The sequence below is a fragment of the Triticum urartu genome, chromosome 3A (assembly GCF_056163025.1).
Source record: "Triticum urartu cultivar PI428250 chromosome 3A, HENAU_Tu73, whole genome shotgun sequence".
Lineage (NCBI taxonomy): Eukaryota > Viridiplantae > Streptophyta > Magnoliopsida > Poales > Poaceae > Triticum > Triticum urartu.
In genome coordinates, this window is record NC_141875.1 from 160631767 (window position 1) to 160643703 (window position 11937).

The following is an 11937-nucleotide window of genomic DNA, read 5'->3' on the forward strand; positions in this document are numbered from 1 at the left end:
AACCAGCCGGAGCGGGGAGGGGGGCTCGCCGGAGAGGTACCCCACTATCTATCTTAGGGTTCATGATGGGGGCGGTGGTCGCCGGCGGTAGTGGGGTGTCGGCGGGGCGGTGGCATGGGGATCGCCGGAGAAAAAGCTCGGCACGGGGGGGGCCTAGAGGGATGGCAGGGGCGGCGGCGGACCGGCGGTGGGGAGTGTTTTCGGGGCGGGCGGGGCGGCGCACCGCCGGCCGCGGGCGGCGGGGGGCTGCTATTTGGCCGGCTCAGGGGGGGTGGAGGTTGAAGATGAACCGCAGGCCCTTGATTTCGTATCCAACGGCTGCAAAATCGACTGACCAGAGATGAAAAAGTCATTCGACCGACGTGTAGCCTCACCTTGCTAGTGCGTTCAGTTTCGACAGCAAAATTTAGTTTCGACGGTTAAGTTTAGTTTCGATAGTTAAGTTCAGTTTCGACAGTTAAATTCAGTTTCGACGGTTAAGTTCAGAGATGAGCGGCTGATGTATTTTACATCTAGCACTTTGTGGTTATGTATTTTACGTCAAGTATTGGAGATGCTATTAGAATTCCACTCAGGTTAACGTTGTTCGTTGTCTCTCTTCTCCTGCTTCAGCCTCGGCGTCATACAACTCACCGGAGCTGCTCCAACGATGAAACCCTCCATCACAGCGGACCAGTACCTCGGGCTCCATCTCCAGATGCCTAAGATCTTCTTCCCCTCCTCCGACAGCCAAGTCAGCCGGAGCATCCTCACCGGCCAACCCAATCACGCTGAGATCGACATGGCCTCGCCAAAGAGGTTGTACACTTGTTGCATCTCTTTTTTACTCTACATGTTATATATATTGTCCACTGAGCACCCGTAGTAACGGGAAATACGATTATTTTATCCTACTATATGACAAGCAGTGAGGTACCAGGCAACTTAGCTATCCGTGATGGACTCTCTTGAACGCCATCATTATTTATCTCTGCGCGTTTGAGCTGTGCATTTGTCGATGGGCCTGGGAGTTGAGCTAGTATGGCGGTGGCCTGGGTCCAAAGTAATAGAAGTAGCACAAAAACATTTTTTTAGTGTAGGATTTTCCTTTCTCAAGCCTGCCTACTAGAATCGCCAGTGCTTGAAAGGAAAAGTGAATGAAAAACATCAGAATTGGAAAGTTTCCTATGGTACTACATTTCATGAATTTGGTGCAAAGGAATGGAGCAAAGGAAAACTGTAGGATTTGTTCCTTTAGTGTCTCCTTGAAAGAAAAACCACAGGAATTCTAATTTCCACTTCTCCTCCTTTTCATATTCCTATTCATCAAGCACAAGACTAAGAGATAGTAGCATAATAACATTATAACCGTACATTTTCTTGTGGTTTGACTTAATCTCACCATGCTTTTTTGCATCCTGTGATCTTCCAATTGTTGTGAATCAAACACCCAGATTGGTAGAAATCCTATGTTTTTAAATTCTCTGTTTTGCACGTGCATTCCTATCCTATTCCTGTCTATTTCCTATCCCTGCATTGTTAGAATCCTCCAATTCAAACAAACCCTTACTCAATTACTTTTGTTACAGATATGTGTCAAAGAAAACCTTGTGTGGTTTGTCCTGCTCCTGCGGCGCTGTGTTCCACCCAGCTCAGCTGCTCCAACGATGGAAGGGTTCACCACAGCAGGGATCCACTCTCCAGACTGTCTTTCACCGCCTCAGATCTTCTTCCCCGCCGCCGGCAGCCACATCAACTACATTACCATCATCAACTGAGCAGATGACCTTGAGGACTACACGGGTCCGCAAGAGAGATCACACTCTTCCATGTCTGCTTATGTTATGCGCCGCTTAATATGATGACATGCAGTGGCGGAGCTACGTGCAAGTAAAACCGGGCTGTGGCCCGCCCAGCTTTGCTGCAAAAAAGAGTAGGTCTAAGGGTAAATCTAGGCAATGTTTGCAAGAAAATCTTGGCAGCCTTTAGCTTGGCCCGCCCAGGACTTTGATTCTAGCTCCGCCAGTGATGACATGCTACATTATCATCGTGTTCACCTATTAGACTCCGAGTCAGGTCCAAACTAATGTTGAAACTTGAGTTTTTAAATGGTTGTGGGGTACATATTGGGGCAGCAATCAGTACTATATGTCTACTATCTGGTTAATCTCCGGTGTCTACTATGAGTTTCATGTTGGGTGCAAACAAACATTAAAGGAGCCATTATCTGTATTTTTTAACTAAAGCTATTATCTGCCTGGTATCATTGGTTTTGAGTCTATCCACAGTTTGCTACCATCACTCTGGATTTGTGCATGTACTCCTTACATAATCTCACTATGTTTTATTCCTATGCATGCCAGTTATTGTACACAACAGAACTGATCATGTAGAGCAAAAGAGACGAGCCTTGCGTGGCAATAAAATTTCATGCAAACGTCATTCCATGGTGGGTGCAAAGGCAGCCCCCTCCACCCATTTCGAATCGTAATCAAGAGGAAGATAACTGTTATGAGGGGGATTCAGAAGGAGAAGACCACTCCTATTTACCCCATGAGGTCTTCGCTCTAACTTGGCATGCTGATGTTGGTAATATCATGCATAAGGTGCCTTGCATTGCTTACTGTATACATTAAAGATGTCATCTGCTTAGTTTAGACATGTTTTGTGTCAATGCCATCTGTTTAGTTTCTTTATCGTATATGTGAATCATGCAATGCCATCTTGTCTAGCTAGGCATCATATATGTGAATTTTGCAATGCCACCCTGGTTATCCAGTCATCTTATATGTGAATTATATCATGCCATCATTTTTTTATTACGTGTTAAATTTGTCAACAATTTTAGTACATTCAATTACTCTTCCTGTGCATCAGCCATTTGGCATGGTCATGGAAAAAATCTGGAGTGGAAACAAGGTCTTCAGAGCAGACAATGCTATCAGAGATAGATGACCAGTCATATCCCCCCCGAGGTGCATGCCCTAACTTGGCAGGGTTATGTTGCTCATATCGTGCGTATGGTATCTTGCATTGCTATGTCATTTGCTTAGTTTAGACATGCTTTGTGTGAATGCCACCTGTTTAGTGTCTAATTACCATATATGTGAATTATGCAATGCCATCTTGTTGCAAGACATTATATATGTGAATTATGCAATGTTATCTTGTTGCAAGGCATTATGTATGTGAATTATGCAATGCCATGCTGTTTAGGCAAGCGTCATATATGCGAATTATATCATGCCGTCCTTTTTTTGTATTTCTCATTGCTTTTGTTGACAATGTTTGTATATTCAATTGCTCTTCCTGTGCATCATCCATTTGAATTGGTGATGGAGAAATCTGGAGTGAAAACAAGGTCTTCAGAGCAGACAATGCTACCTGCTGAAGCAGATATCTTGCTGGTTACAGATAGCTCTTCAGAGGAGGATTCAGAGGCAGATGACCAGTCCTATTATCCCCCTGAGGTGTATGATGAAACTTGGCAGGGTTATATTACTCATATAATGCATATGTTGTATTGCAATGCTTAGTTTTTACATCATATACACAATATTGAATGTCATCTCCTTAGTTGACACATCATATATGCGATTGCCCTCTGCTCACTTCCTTAGTATAAATCATATATTTGAATTATGTCATGCCATGATGTTTACATAGACAGCATGTATTTGAATTATGGCATGACAACCCATTTTCTAAAGACATAATATAGTTATATCATCTCATCCTGTTTACATAGTCATCATATTTAAATTATGTCATTCTATCCGTGAATTATATCATGCCATCATGTCTCCATCGACGGCATGTTTGTGATTTATGGCATGCCAACCACTTTAATAGACACATCGTATAGTTATATCATGTCATCCTGTTTACATATTCATCATATTTTGAAGTATGTCATTCTATCCTGTTTAGTTAGCCATCATACATGTGAAATTGTGTCATGCTATCCTGTTTAATTAGCCATCATATATGTGAGATTATGTCCTGCTATTCTGTTTGCTTAGACAACATAAATGTGAATTATTTCATGCCATGTTTTCTTCCCTACTATCCATTGCACCTGTCTATCTTACAATATCTGTACATTCAATTACTTTTCTTGTTTATCAGCCATTTCAATTGGAGGGAGTGATGGCAGTATCTGTGGGAGTAAAAACACGGTCTTCAGAAAAGATCATGCTACCTGTCGATGCAGATAGAACCACGGTTGTACTTGCCCAAGAACCATCCCCACCATAGATAACCCACACTCATGCAGATTGTACCCCTACCCAGTTGGACAGAGAACCAGCTACACCCCTTCTAACCCCAACCCCAGCAGATAGACACTCAGTTCCCGTTGACACAACACCGTCTCCATCACAGAGCACCCAAACACGAGGAGTTAGTAAGGCAACTGTAGTGCCCAAATCACGAGGACCACCACTCCGAACCCGAAGTCAACGCTTAAAGCAGAAGAAGAATTGTTCTCAGGTTAGGTTTCGTAGCTATGGTTCATACTACTTTGCTCTTGCATCACTATATTTACTAATACCAACTAATTTCAAATTTGAAGGATGCAACTGAAACTCCAATGGCGCAAGAGGTATGTTTTAAACCTGTTTCTTCAACGTGTTTGGCTGTTTGCTGTTGTAACTTGCTCTATGTTGATTTCAGTTTCAATTGAATAAACAGTTATATTCTCATGCCATGCACATTACAAGTGTTGTTATTGCGGTGTAGTTTCCCACACTTATATTCTGTCTATGCTGCTTTGTCTTAAATAGATATGATTCAAACTGTATCTATCTTGATTTGGCAACATAAACTAGAATGGTATAGACCATACAGTGACCATACTACATAGATATATGTTTGTTTCATGCTGTTATCCTATCCACCTTACTACTGAACTGGTTTACCAAAATGAGTTTCATATACTACATTGTAAACCTGAGATGTGTTTGTTTGTTTCTCTTTTAGAACGCGGATAAAATATTGGAGAAGAGTACCCTGTTATGCAATGGTAAAGGAAGTAATGCAGATAAGGTTCAAGATAGTGAGACATCCCTGTTGGTCTCCAAGAAAGCTGATAAAAACTATATTGAAGACACTGAGACAACCCCAAAGTCATGTCTTGATGTAGTGTTCGAGTTACTGGCTACCACTGCTGGCACCAGCTCTTCGAACTCATTGCCTGAATCAGTTCGGCTTCTTAACTCTCAACTTCAAGTTGAAAGACATCAATCAGATGTTATGCGATAGGAAGCCGAAGGACTGAGGAAGTCCCTGCAGAATTCAGATGCATACTTTCTGGTGCAACATCAAGCGCTGGAGGACTTAAGCGCCAAACAAGAGAAAGTTAATAAGCTTGCTAAGCATCTTGCCAGCATTATGGGTACCCAGGATATTGTTTCTTGAGCTCTTCTGAAGTGGTTTTAGTTTTGGACTTGTTTTGCTGCGGCGTTTATATGCTGCCGTGTTCCCTGTATTTGCACTGGTGGCAAACTTTGATGCCCAGTGGATGTAATATGTGTAATAGCCATGATAGCCTAGTGTAAGTTGCTTGCTTATTTATTTCCTTGTTGTCTTGTTTATTTGTTTGCTTGTAGCCAGTGCAGTTCTTTTTCTGCGGTTTGCTAGTGGCTGCAATAACCTATTTTTTAAAACTAGGCCACAATAACCATGGGCTAATATTTACTGTAGTGACACTGGGCCTCCTACGGGCCGTAGAAACAGTGGGCCTTCTACGGGTCGTATAAACAGTGGGCCTTCTACGGGCCGTAGAAACAGTGGGCCTTCTACGAGCCGTAGAAACAGTGGGCCTTCTACGGGTTGTATCATCAATGGGCCTTCTACGGGCCGTATCATCAATGGGCCTTATATGGGCCAAACAGATCGCATTCTGGCCGTAAACGGGCTAGAGTTGGAATCGTCCTTTCATGGGCTGACCATAATGGGCCATCGTTAATAGGCCGTATTTGATGACGCTATGAAAACGGCCCAACGTATTAACGGACGACAAACGGGCCGACTGTAACCACGGGCTGAATTTGGCCCACAAGCAGAAAATGACAGTAACGGGCCATAAGTAAAGGAATGATGGAAATGAGCCCAATAATAAACGGGCTCTGAGAAGGCCGAAAGATAACATGGGCTGGAGACGGCCCAACGGAATAATGGGCCGTTAATGGGTATAAAGTGATACACTATTCATTACAGGCCAGTTTCACCACGGGCCGTTAATGGGTGTAAAGTGATACACTGCTCATTACGGGCCAGTTTCACCACGGGCCGTTAATAGGCCAAGAGTTACATAGGGCCTCATATGGGATGAAAGATGTCATGGGCCAAAAGTGAAAACCGGCTGGAATCATATTGGATGGCCCAAATGACGCTACTGGGCCTAATTCGGATAGGGCGTAACGGGCCTTGGGTTAGCGGGCTGTAAATGGGCTATATGCGAATAGGCCGTTAACAGGCTTTCCATGGGCCGGCCCGCCACCTTTTGACCAAGTCAAACGGGCCGGCCTTTTCGCAGGAATGGGCCTCTGTTGGGCCATGCCACGTGTCAACGTATCATAGGCGCCTTCTGTCCAATGAGTGGATGACATCTGCCCCAACGATGAGCCGACACGTGTTTCCTCCAACCAATGATGATTTTACACGTTGAAAATCCCCATCGGTCGGGGCTCTTAATGGGTTATCGGATCCAAAACCCGACCCGATAGCTTAACGGCGTTCCGTTACGGTGGATGCCACGTGTCGGTCACCCTTGACGAAAGCACTTCTATGACGCGCGATTTATCGTCATGGAAGTGGGCACTTCCGTGATGATAATTTTGGTAATGTCATGGAACACTTCTACGATAGCACAAGTATGACCATCTTGATTCTGTCATAAATTTGTCATGGATGTACATGCATGAAAAAAACGCGACCTACTGTGACAAACACGTATCATCACGGAAGTGTATTTTTTTGTAGTGACATCTCCAGCCAACGAAAATCACTTACCGGGTTACCGCGATCACTAGCTTAGCAACACACATCCACTCCCCTCACTGCTTAGTGCGAAGGAGGGGGCCAAATATGCACCATCATTTTCAAATCTCAGAGCCCTTATGGCCAATGGTTTAACTGGCGTCGACCTTGTCTAGTGCTGGTGTCCTGGAGTATCTTGCCATTAAGCTGTCGCCCCGGCTTAATGTGTGAATACACTGGCAATGTGAAAGATCCCCAGCGCCACTGTGACATCCAACTGTCCGATGCAGAAATCAATGAAGCCACCAAGAAATTGTTGAACGAGCCTTTAAAAGAATGCAGCAAGACATGACTTAGTCCTTTTAGCACCTTCAACAAGCCGCCAGCCGTAAGTTTGCACATCTTTCGCTCCATCAGTGTTTTCAATAATTACACCCACTCATGATCTTTTTGACCTTAACAGGCTGACTCTCCATTTTGGAAGAAGAAACCGCAAGATAAGCCGGTTGAGCCGGCTTGTACAAAAACCAAGGTCACCAAAAGACCTGCCAAGAAGAAAACCGCCGAGACGGCCGGCTTAAATATTTATGATGACGCTGATGATGATGAATCAGAGGTAGAACTTGATTCACTTGGATCTTTTTTTGTACATCTCATTGCCACCAATTGTTATCAGGACAACGCAGAAGCCAGCCGTGCAGGCGACGCAGAGGTAATTATTCTTTCCTCTGGCTTAGAGCCTCTGCCAACACAGAAAACCCGACAAGCAAGCCGGAAAGTAAGCTTTTCTCATCCTCTAGCTCACTTGGAACCCAACTTTCTTTTGAAGAAAAAGCAACACGAAGCTCGCCGCACCACCCGGCATAGTGGTGGTGTAATTACTTCCTCCGGCTTACCAAACACGCCGGCTCGCAAACGTCGCCCAAAGGTCTTACATATTTCTGATATACTTTATCCCAAGGCGGGTTATTTCTGACAACTTCTTAACCCGTCTGATTCAAACTATCAGGTGACTTCTCATTCCTCCTCTGGCGAGTCAACGGGAACTCAAATCCCAGCCTTCAAGACTGTACCTGGGTAAGAATATGTTCAATTATTTAGACCTTATACCTGATCATCACACTGACCTCTTTACACTTCTTATTTTCAGGGGCCAGGCCAAACCCAGCAAGAAGGCCAAGCTGAATAAGCCGGTCGACGATGCCAATCCATCTAAACCAGAGAAACAACAACCAGATTCTTCTCATCCAACTGCAGAAGATGTTATTGATGATCCGCCACCAGAAGACCACAATGTTGAGATTGATAAGATGAATGTTAACCCGTCCATCATTGATCCGCCAAGCCCCATCAAAACGGCTAATCCTGTTAAGCCGGCATAAGAAAAGGACGATGATGTTACCATCACTGGGCATGGTTTCACAACTCGGGTCATCCTACTGTCTTATCCAGGCACAGCGCCAAGGAAGAAATTTCTGCTGAAGATAGAGGCAAGTGGAAGGTAGATTTGGAGAGCTATGCCCATTTCAGCGCCCAAGACCTTCATTCTGGTTATTTGAACCGCCTGTATACCAGCCGCGACTTTGAAGTCGTCTTAGTAAACATGATTAAGGAGCGCTATGAGGTAAACACTGCCACTCCTTTATATATGAATATACTTCCCTTAGCCGCCAAGTTTATTGGACATGATAGAATAGAATGTACGTAAAACTTCAATATTTGCATAGATCAAATCCAGTAGCCCCCAAGGGCCGGTTTATACTTTCAATATGAAACGGGACTTGTAATATTAGCACTTCAACTTTGCGTGTGTAGCCCCAAGGGCCGGCTTAACAAATATGTTAAACCGAGACTTTAAGTAACAAGAATTAATATTGCAACCGTAGCCCCAAGGGACAGCTTACTCAGTGATGAATAAGTCAGGATTAATCATCCTGTTTTAAAATTAACAACCCTAATCTGTAGTTTTTATAAACCGGATTATCTCATTTGTTCGGGTCATAAATTTGTCTTGGAATAAAGCAATAGACATTAGCCCCCAAGTGCCAAGGATAATACTTGTATTGTGCTTGGGACTTTGAAAAATTTGTCTTCAAAAAGAGCAATATGCATTAGCCCCCAAGTGCCAAGGATAATACTTGTATTGTGCTTGGAACTTTCAAAGGGTAATCATGATCGTAATCTTGTCTGTGTGTGCTTATGCCACAGGCTGAATTGACTGAGAAGGACTCGCAGCTCAATGATCTGAAGGCCAACATAAAGACTCAACAATCTGAAACATCCAAGGCCCAATCAGAATGGAGGATTTCTTTGGAAAACATTGAGCAGCTCAAGTAGACCTTCAGTGCTGACAAAGATAGCTGGGAGACTGAAAAGGCGGCTCTTCTGAAAAGAGCAGAAGAAGCTGAAGCCGCTCTTAAGCTGGTGACTGATGAACTATTTGGCTTAAAGCAGCAATTACTAACATGTCACTAGCTATCTTTGGTAAGTATTAACCCTGATTCCATTTATCCCACTGAATCTGCTATAAACTGTGCCGGTTTAATAAATGAATTGATACATGCTCTCGAAGCGTCAATTTGGGCTCAGACATGCGCGTCCGGTTGAAGGTTGTCTACACTCTGGTAGAACAACTATATATATTGGTGCTCAACGGACCATTGCTGTTGCTCTTCATAAAAACGGTCGCCTACTCTTATCAAGGAGACATTGGAAAGATTGTTAGTAGTGCCCAAAAGGATTGAAGAGCTGAAACGAGCCTCTGCCAGAGTCGGTGCTTTAACTGCCCTAAGCTGTCCTAAAGCATGGCAAGAAGATCTTGACCCGGAGGATCTAGACAATGGTTGCCCAAGTGTAAAAGAAGACGGGACACCCTTCAGTGCAGATGATTTTGTAGATATAGTAAGCTCAATGCGCCCATTGGTAACCCGGCTAGCTGAAGAAACCAAGCTATCACAACATCAGGCGGCTTATGACACTGATAATAAGAAGGTGAAAGCGCCAATTCATCAGGAGATAGATCTCATCCCGCCAATTCGTAAGCATACCTTCGCTCCTGACATTAATCCATCAAACCTTATTGATGATGAGGCTGTGTTTAGAGCGTTGACCGGTATCGACTGGGCTACGCCGGACTTCCAGCTGATGGATAATCAAGGAGCTGAAGATGAAGAAGAAGCACAAGATGACCCGAAGGCTTCAACCCGCCAACAATCATGAGCCGGCTTATCAAGCAAAGTACTTTATTGTGTTGACATTTCCAAAACATTTATTCTTATTGGGCCACCAGATGCCTTGTAATAGGCTAGTGAAACTCTTGATCTGCCATGCCATCATGCATGTTTTATTTTGCATGATATTGCTGATCCGCCAATTGAGGCTATGCAACTTATGTTTATGATATCATCATGTAGATCAATTGTTTATCCCTTTTTTCCTACACACAAACAAATCATAAGCACCCTGGCGGTTTACCGCAGGGCGGGTCATGATGCCCAGTATAATTCCACTGGTGACCATAAAAGTCCATAACCAGGGTAGAGGGTAATATCCCAAATATGAGACATAATTAGGGCTGCTTGGCCTGACTTGTAAAAACCATATGGTAAGAAAAAGAGGTGATCCAAATCCAAAATAAATAAAATAAATAAAAAACGCAAAAACACGAGGCTTTCATAGGCCGCCGAGCCAAAATATCTTCTTCAATGAAACTAGCATGATAGCCGCTGGAGTATCCACGCTTTCTATGAGCCGGCTCTCACATAACCCAATCGTCATTTTAACCTGGATAAGTTTAGGGTCTTTAAAATATTGACTTATCGAGAGTATGCGGGGTTGGAGTAGCATCGTGCAAAACAGGCCGGTTTAACCAAGTTTCAAGGAAGGCGGCTTATCAGCCTGAGCTTCTCCTTGCGTTCTGTAAGCCGACTCTTTCATGACCCAATCAATGTTTTAACCTTGACAAGTTTAGGGTCTCATTTAAGAGATTGACTTGTTAAGAACAGGGCGGGTCATCCAGGATTACCTGGTCGAAGAGCATCTTGGATATAGGCCAGATAACCCAGATTTTTGGTGAATACACCTGGCGTCCAAACCAATCAAAAGGGTAAATACAACTATGTTCATTGAACAGGAATCCCCCAAGTGATATGTTTCTGAGCTGTGCTCAACAGGTACCTATGTTTGAGTTGTGCTATGCATCAAACTCTCTTTGGTCCCTGTAACTTTGGGCATCAAGCATTTTATATGAAATGATAATAAAGACTCGGTTTCGAAGAAATGAAACAAAGAGCCCTAAATTATCAGGGATGCCGGCTTTATTATTTTCATTATAATATATACATTGTCAAAATATGTACATCACAAGAGCCGGTGGCTCAAGTATAATAAGACCAAAGATGAGCGATATTCCACGGCCGACGGGTCTCCTCCTCCGATGTGCGTGAGTCCTTGTGGTCTCGAACATCAATAAGATAGTATGACCCATTGTTCAGATTCTTGCTGACACAAAAGGCCTTCCCAAGGTGGGGATAGCTTATGCATATCAGTCTGATCCTGGATAAGCCGGAGCACCAAGTCGCCTTCTTGAAAGGTTCTGGTTTTAACCCGACGGCTGTGATAACAGCGCAGATCTTGCTGGTAAATCATCGAACGAGCTGCCGCAAGGTCACGCTCCTCATCCAACAGGTCAAGTGCGTCCTGGCATGCTTTTTCATTATCAGCTTCCACATAAGCCGCCACACGGGGTGAATCGTGACGGATGTCACTAGCGAGAACCGCCTCTGCTCCATAAACCATGAAGAAAGGCATGTAACCCGTAGATCTGTTGGGGGTAGTATTGATACTCCATAACACTGAGGGTAACTCCTCCACCCAACAACCTGGCGTCCTTTGCAAAGGGACCATAAGCCAGGGCTTGATACCTCGCAGAATCTCTTGATTGGCTCTTTCAGCTTGACCATTAGATTGGGGGTGAGC